Raw genomic sequence first — 7,519 nt, forward strand, 5'->3', positions numbered from 1 at the left:
GAGTGATGGAGTCATTCAGATCCTGGGAGATAAATGTCATGAAGGTGCAGCAGACTCCCAGGATGCTACAGCCCTGTTGACTTCCCTGAAACCCATGGAGGTAAAAAGATCCGAAAATGAAATCCACTGACACTTAATGAGTCCTGCCATGTTCGTGTGCCTGGGATCAGATGGAAGACACAGGGGAAACTGCCTCACATGCCCTGGGCGAGGGCAGGGTGCCATGGAGGGAAGCAGGTGCAGGACATTACTCTTGGGGATAGGTTGGGTCTGACCCATCTCTCCGTCTGCAGCTGTGAGCACAGATTCCGGCACCCATTGGGGGCTGATGAATGTCTGGGGTAGGAAAGGACTTGGACAATATTTCTTGGTCACCCCTGGGTCAGACTCAGTGCAGAGACCCAGAAAGGCATGGGTCCTGCCTGGCAGAACAGCTGAGCAAAGCTACAAGGCTGTGGTTCAAAGAGACTTTGGTTATTGCTCATTTTATCTCCAGTGGCCACACACTGCTTGGCACACAGTAGGTACACAAAAATACCTGTGATTCAAATGAAAGCATGGTGCCCATAGTTCAAGGAAAAGATTGAAATGGGCGTTGTGGGGGGGGGAGAGTTCTCCTCGACCAAGCACCTACTGTGTGCCAGGCTCTTTACACACATTGTGTCTCTTCTTATCATTCAGCCCCATTTCACAAAAGACAAAGTGAGGCCGAGAGGGGCAAGCCACTTGTCCAGGGTCACAGTGCCCCCTCCAGGCAGGGCTGCAAAATGCAGCTGAACTGAGACCTTGGGCTCCACTCCATCCCCTGGCTTACTATTGACCCTCTTCTGTGACCTTGGCCTTATATGCTGACCTCTCTGGGCATCCAGAAGCAGCAACAAAAGCTCTTTCTCCTTAATGCTGAATTCATTTCTTGATTGAACATCTGTTTCTGTGATGTCCTTTCCAGACTTGAGTTGTGCCAGGAAATCCCAACAGATTGCCCCCATATTCTGGGTCTTCCGGTGCACCAGTGGGCTAGAGCTTAGAGGAGAGTGTTGTCAGGACCCTTAGTCCAGGCTGGCACCTCCTTCCAGCCCACTCTCCCTCGGGCCCCAGAGGGCTGGATCCAAGGTGCCTCCAAGTCCCTTCACATTGTGACCCCGTCTGACTTCCCAGCCTCCCCCGACCCCATTCTGGGCACTTCTCCATGCCTTTGCTCATGCTGGTTCCTCTGCCTGCCATTCCCTTCCTGACCTCGTGTACTGGGGATGTTCATCCTTCAGAGTTCAGCTCAGATGTCACCTACCTCCTTTCCTGCCTGCACTGTAAGGTCTCACAGCACTGTGCATATCCTTCCTTCACTGTTTTCTTTAATGCATTTTATTGAGTACTTATTGTTCCATTTAATTTTTACCATTCTGGGTGCTGGGAATACAGCATGCTCCCCAGTGAGATGCCATCTCTGCCCTCAGGAGGTCTGTCGAAGTCTAGTGGGAGACACAGACCCATAATCAGGTGATGACCGCACCATGTGATGGGGGACTTCAGGGCAAGCTAGGAGTCAGAGAGGCCTCTGGCCAAGTCTGGGGTGCAGGGATGCAGGATAGGCTTCCTGGAGGAGGTAACATGTGACCTGAGACCGGTTGATTGAAGCAGATGGGAGTGGGGCATGAGGGATGCAGTGGGACCTGGAGATGAGAGTCTGGTACTCTCAAGAAATTGAACATGCTCCCATCTCATTTTAGCCTAGAGATGCAAAATGGGAGTGGTGTTAGAATTGAAGGAGACACGGGGCGCCTGGGTGGCTCAGTCGTTAAGCGTCTGCCTTCGGCTCAGGTCATGGTCCCAGGGTCCTGGGATCGAGCCCCGCATCGGGCTCCCTGCTCAGCGGGAAGCCTGCTTCTCCCTCTCCCACTCCCCCTGCTTGTGTTCCCTCTCTGGCTGTCTTTCTGTCAAATAAATAAAAAAAATCTTAAAAAAAAAAAAAAAGGAGACTTGTCCCATATTCAGCCCTAGGGGAACCTACCTTTCCCCCCAGAATCCACCTGTGAGCCCAGCCCAATGCCTGGCGGGTGTTTGGGGGTTTCTGCTACTATGTCACCTCAGACACCATTTCTTGAATCAGGTCAAGACTCCCTTGCACAGGAGGGTGCTCACCTCATCACTATCAGCAGTCAAACACAGCAGGTGAGGACAGGAGGGGCCGCAGAGTCCTTCTCAAGACAGTGCATGGGCATGTCCCTGTCCCTTGTTAGATCCACTCCATACTCCATTGTCCAGTCTTCAGGTCTGTGGGCTTAAAAGTTCTCGGAATTCTGAGCCCCAGATCTCCTACTCATTGACTGTGAGTAGGAGCCCTTTCAGGCTTATCTCCCCAAGCTCTCCCAGCATGTGGACAAGATCCAACCATGCACTTTCCCACTCTCTATTTTTACTGTTCTCTGTTTCTGTGGCAGGAATTCCTTTTCCCCTGCTATCAGCCCAGAGGAGGCTTACTCATCCTTTCAGTCCCAGGGAGAACGTCCCTTTCTTCACATTTCCCGCGGTGACCAGCAGATGTCTCCCTCACATTGCGGAGTGGCTCCTCCATCCTGGATCTGAGACAGGGTAGGATGTATCTCTATGTCCCAGTGCCTGTAACAGTTGCTGGGCACACGGTAGACACTCAATAGATGCTTGGTGTGGAGTTCAGTGGCAAGCCACTTCTACGCAGAGTCTAACTCTCAAGACTGGCATTAAAGGTCTTGTAATAAAACTCATACATGTGGTGTTTTGGGGGGGCGGTGTTTGAGTTTTGAGGTTTAAGAGTGCCCCAAGAGAAAGAAATGGGGACCAGGGCTGTCCCTGGCAGGTGACAGGCACCAGAGGGAGTGAAAATTTTGAGACAATTCTTTCCTATGACGAGATCCACTCAAACTCACGGTGGTCCTGGGGGCCTTCTTCCTAGAAGCACTGACAGTCCTGTTGGACCGCAGATAGCAGAGGAGGACTCCCCTGGAGGAAGGCACTTGAAACTGAGGGCCCACAGATGTTCAGGACCCAGGTAGGCATCCTGCTTGGCCAAGTCTAAGAGTATTACTATGCCTTTCAAAAGACCCATAACTATATATATGGGAGGCTTGTGAATCACCAGATACCGTAGTCTCAATGCAGAGAATACTCCTGATAGGCAGGGGTACTTATTTCCATTTTACAAATAGGGAAACTGAAAGTTGATAAGTTAGGTGGCATACAGCAGGTCGTCATAACAAATGAGTAGGAGATCTGGGGCTCAGAATTCTGAGAACTTTTAAAAATCATGAAAGATAATTAAAACACAAATTGGGGGCACCTGGGTGGCTCAGTCGTTAAGCGTCTGCCTTCGGCTCAGGTCATGATCCCGGGGTCCTGGGATCAAGCCCTGCATTGGGCTCCCTGTTCCATGGGAAGCCTGCTTCTCCCTCTCCCACTCCCCCCTGCTTGTGTTCCCTCTTTCGCTGTGTCTCTCTGTGTCAAATAAATAAATAAAATCTTTAAAAAAAACAAACAAAAACAAAACAAAACAAAAAAACACCACAAATTGAAGGAACTCAGCAAATCCCTAGCTGGGTAAATTCCAAACAGCATATGGAAGCACACACACACACACACCCTAGTCAACCTGAAGAAAGCCAAAGAAAAAGAGAAAAATTGTAACGGCATTCAGAGAGAAAAAGACCCATGAAATGATATGATGTATGAATATTTCCTAACAACAGGTTGATAAATAGAAGCCTCTCGATTACATTAGCTTGCTTGTCCTCCTTACTGCACCATATTCTCCGTTTAAAACATAAAGTTATAAATCAATGTGTGGTGGATGAGTGGCTACATGCTCTGAGAGAGCATAAACATAACTCCAATGTTGAAATTGCTACAACTTTATCTCTAAGAAAATGCAAGATCTTTTGAAACGACTGTAACCAGAAGCCTAAAGGTGTAAATGCATTGGAAACGTTGAGGAAGATTTCTAGGGCTGCTACTGTCCCCCAAACTGAGAGAGAAACAAAGTTGTAGAGAATACTTGGAACAGAATACCTTTTCCAAGGCGCTAATGCCATCTCCCTGTGACATGAATTGATGATAAGCCATCTAGAGATCTTGGGGGCCTTACTGAGCTGGAAGGAAACATCTGATGGTTTACATGGGGGGGGGTGGCATTTCCTAGTATAGGATGGGTGTGTCTTCAATAATAACCAGAAGGGCTGTGGGTAGCTAGACGGAACAAGCTGCAGCCACGGGTGAAAGCAGCCACAGAGAACATCAGGCTACAGGACTTCACGTCCTTGGATGGAAAATCTCCACCCATGCCAGGGGAACCAGGTGAGTCAAGAGGCTGAAGTCAGGAGTAGATGCCCTCCTCAATACCAGGAAGTGCTCACTGCCTCCCATTCCAGGGCCTCATTCAGGCTCATCCCTCCGGATTCCTAGCATGATTCTAGCACTTTCAGAGACTGTGGGCCCTGCCTCAGGCTTCCTGCATTCCCTGCAGCACAGCAGGACCAAAAGCTGCCCCAGGATGGCCCCTGGAAGTTTTTCTGCCTGGCAATGACCCTGATGTTGCTTCTGCTAGTCCTCATCCTCGGTGTGGTCCTGGCTGAGGGTAAGGTGTTGAGTCAGTGGGAATGGGTGATCACATGGACGCAGGCCCCCAAACCACAGGGCTGGGGCAGAGATGGGTCAGTAGGGGGTGGCTGGATAGCCTTGCTGGGCTTAATGATTCTAGAAAGAAACTGCCCTCCTTGTCTCAGCCTGCAATTTGGGGAATGGGAAAAGAACTGTGTGTTGAAAGGTCTAGAGCATATCAGCATGTGTTTCTTCTACTACTGCAGTTCTTCAACCAGATGCAAGAAGAACTCAAGCAACTGGACATCAAATATGAGTGCTGAATGGAACAGAGGGCTTCTTCCCCACCCCGCACACCACCAGGTCTTGATCTGCCTTTCTCTTTGGGCCCCTTAGTTGTGCAGGGTCTGGCAGATGCTGGGCACAAGCGGGACATCACGGCGGGGGAGAGGTGTTCTGGCAAATGGAGGCTCTGCGGGCAGGCAACGGGAAGGAGATGGGCAGGTTGGGTGGTGGGAAGTGGGAGTTTGGAAAGGAAGGTTGTTCTCTTGGGCACTGTTGATGCTAGTGGTTCTTGCAGCACATGAGTGTGTGTAGGGTTGTTTTAATCGACCCTCCATGAGGGTTGATGTTCATATAAAGTTTGAGGCCCCCTTCCTGGCATTACTCTGCCATCTGATAATGCCCAGCTCTTGAGTGAACAAATGGGAAGCTACTGTGCTCACTTTTGCCAAGTGGCAAATATGCACAGGTTTGAATCATTTCACTGGAGGCTTTGTTCAGTGGCCAGTGCAGCCCCTAGCTCCAATAGAGCCGACCTCTTTCCCCTTCTCCAGAATCCTCCTGTGAGCCCTCCCTGGAAAACTGGATGGCATTCCAGGGCTCCTGCTATCTATTTTCCACAGAGCAACAGGACTGGTTCGAAGCCAAGGATCACTGTGCTGAGAAGGGTGCTCACTTGGTCATCATCAACAGCCAAACAGAGCAGGTGGGAAGGTGGGGAGGGGTGCTCTGGGGACCCGTCAAGTCACTGCAAGCTCATGTCCTTGTCCCCTGTAGAATCTAGTGCAAATCCTTCATTCTGCCCTTCATAATACCCTTCCACTGCCTTAGCATGCAGTATTGGTCAGGATTCAGTCTTGCTTCTGGGTGATTCTTCATGCTGGTCCTTCTGTCTGGAACTCTTCTTTCTATCTACATCGACAACTCCTACTCCTTCTTTATCAGATCCAATTTTGTCCTTCAACATCCTTCCCACCCCCTCTTCCTCAACACTGGACTGTGCTGCCAGATTCCTGGTTCATCTCCTATAACATGAAGAACTCCCAGGCTAGGGGTGGTTCTGACTCTGCGTCGATAGTGCCGGGAACCAGATTAGACACACTCATTATGGTTCAGTGGACTCAATATTTGTCAGTGGAACCCAACTGATTACCAGAACACTTTCTAAGGGGATAGTGTCCACATTTCTCACCCTGTAAACCATGCTCTTGAATAATCCTAACTACCTCTTAACCAGTGCTCAGCTAGGACCCACACTGGGTTCTTGAGACTCTGGACTCCGGGAAACAAACTGAGGGTTACAGAAGGAAGGGGGTGGGGGGATGGGTAGCTGGGTGATGGGTATTAAGGAGGGCATGTGTGGTGATGAGCACTGGGTGTTATACGCAATTAATGAATCGCTGAACACTACATTAAAAACTAATGATGTACTAAATGCTGGCTAACTGAACATAAAAAAAAAAGAAACTTCAGAAAATCCTAGAAGGCACCTGCCATTGTTATCCCAATTTTATAAATGAAAAGCCTGAGGGCCATAAGTGTTCATAATTTGCTGACCACATAGGTCATAATAATGGTGGAAACGGAGATCTATGCAGAGCTTTCAGCCTATTTCAGCCAAGAATGCTGCTTTGGACAACATCCTTGCCCAAGGGGTCCCCTAGGTCTTAGCCCCTTTCAGGGACTGCTTCTACCGCCATTCTCACCTCTGGCTGTAGTCTTTCTTGACTTAATCTGCCTTCTTCTCATGCAGAAATTCCTGAGTCCAAAGGAAAATACTGGCTACTGGATTGGCCTCAGGAAACAGTACCCAAAGGGCATTCACAAGTGGCAAGATGGCTCAGCGCCTACCTTAGTGTGAGTGTCCCTGTTGGGACTCAGAACACCTGAGCTCGTCTGTCCCATTGGATCTTGAAGACATCTTCCCACAGATTCCCAAACTGCTTCAAGTGTCTGGTTTTGGCCAAAACCAAACTGACTGTCATATTTCCTATTGTCATGCTTAATGTTATTTTGTTAGGTGCAGAAGGGTGTGTGTGTGTGTGTGTGTGTGTGTGTGTGTGTGTGTGTGTGCGTGTGCGTGAGTGGGTGTATAGATGATAATTAAACATTAAATAGGAAGTTCTTTATTATATCTCAATTAAAAGAAAAGAATGCCCACCATCATTACTTCTCTTCTGCATTGTACTGGAGGACCTAGACAATGTACTAGAACAAGAAAACAAAAAAGAGGTATAAGGATTGGACAGGGAGAATCTGTGTTGTCAATATTTTCCAACAGTGATTATCTAGGAAAGATTTGAGAATTAACTAACAATATAGCTTGGTTATATAATTAACCCCATGAACACAATATAATAGGAAAAAAATATCCCACTCACAAAAGCAACAAAACTTATGAGTCATCTAACTATAACACTAGCAAGAAATGAGCAAGAGATTTATGGGGGAACTATAACATTTTGCTAATGGACATAAAAGAATTTCTAGATAAATGGAGAGAGATACCAAAGATATAATAATGTAAAAATTACTTAATCTGTAAAATGATGAAAACCTGATAAAAATTTTAATGCAATGAATGAATCATTGAACACTACATCAAAAACTAGTGATGTACTGTATGGTGGCTAACTTAACATAAAAAAATTTTTAACAAAGGGGCGCCTGG

The 7,519-nt window shown here is 47.9% G+C and overlaps 1 long non-coding RNA gene across 2 annotated transcripts; it reads right to left on the bottom strand.

The window, feature by feature from the left end:
• Nucleotides 1-220: 220 nt before the first annotated feature.
• LOC145720588 (uncharacterized) lies at nt 221-2,571 on the bottom strand. Of its 2 annotated transcripts, XR_014143674.1 has the most exons (3): nt 2,140-2,499; nt 1,397-1,728; nt 221-1,023 (listed from the first exon to the last, which is right to left on the bottom strand). It is a non-coding gene; the product is annotated as an uncharacterized LOC145720588 (long non-coding RNA). The 2 variants fall into 2 exon arrangements; XR_014143669.1 differs by lacking the exon at nt 221-1,023 and having other exon boundaries at nt 1,340-1,728; nt 2,140-2,571.
• Nucleotides 2,572-7,519: the final 4,948 nt, after the last annotated feature.

Source organism: Leptonychotes weddellii, chromosome 1 (genome assembly GCF_054177405.1).
Source record: "Leptonychotes weddellii isolate Sample4059 chromosome 1, ASM5417740v2, whole genome shotgun sequence".
NCBI lineage: Eukaryota > Metazoa > Chordata > Mammalia > Carnivora > Phocidae > Leptonychotes > Leptonychotes weddellii.